Raw genomic sequence first — 803 nt, forward strand, 5'->3', positions numbered from 1 at the left:
CTTCCTGTGCCTGTGTCCACACCTGCTCACCCCCCACCTGACAGGTGCTACCTACCACCTGTCAGGCCCCTCCACACCACCAGCCCCTCTGGCTGGGAATCTGACTCACCACCGTCCCAGACCACTGTGGAATGTTCTTGGCTTATGACACCTACATCCCGATCCCACACACCCCACCTGACAGGCACCTGGTACAGGTAGGGCTCTGGTCCCGGTGGGACTCACGTTTGTGTGGGGAAGGAGGAGAGTGATCACAGTGGCACCCATCATGCCCCGGACAGAGGCCAGGGTGCAGGGAAGGGGGTGGGCAGGCATCTGGAGCAAACTTCCCAGAGCCCCCACCCCCCAAACATAAGGAGCCCCCCACTCCTCAGGATCTCCCTCCCAGATTCCCTCCCATCGACTCTCATCTGATCAGGGAACAAACAAATCTCAGCCACCCATCCTCCAGCCATTCTGACTCTGCTCTCCGGACAGCCTTCTGGGGGCCACACAAATGGCCGATACCAGCTCCCCTTAGTGAACTCCTGCCCTCCTCACGTCACACCTCTAGATGGCCACCTTCTGTCTGAGGGCTGCTTGGGTGGGGACGGGGGAGGTGTCTTTCTCTTCGGCTGTGCCAGCCCCAAGGCCACCCCTGAGGGTGACTGGGCACCAAGCTAGGCCCTGATGAAGCTGCCTCCACCCCCAGGGCCATGGATTCCCTAGCAGCAGAACTCGGCCCCCACACGGTGGCCCTGGGTCCTGGACCGAGTGGGTGGCGGGTGGCGGTGCTCTGGGCAGGGCGAGGACACACAGGCATG

Source organism: Panthera tigris, chromosome B4, assembly GCF_018350195.1.
Source record: "Panthera tigris isolate Pti1 chromosome B4, P.tigris_Pti1_mat1.1, whole genome shotgun sequence".
Taxonomy (NCBI): Eukaryota; Metazoa; Chordata; class Mammalia; order Carnivora; family Felidae; genus Panthera; species Panthera tigris.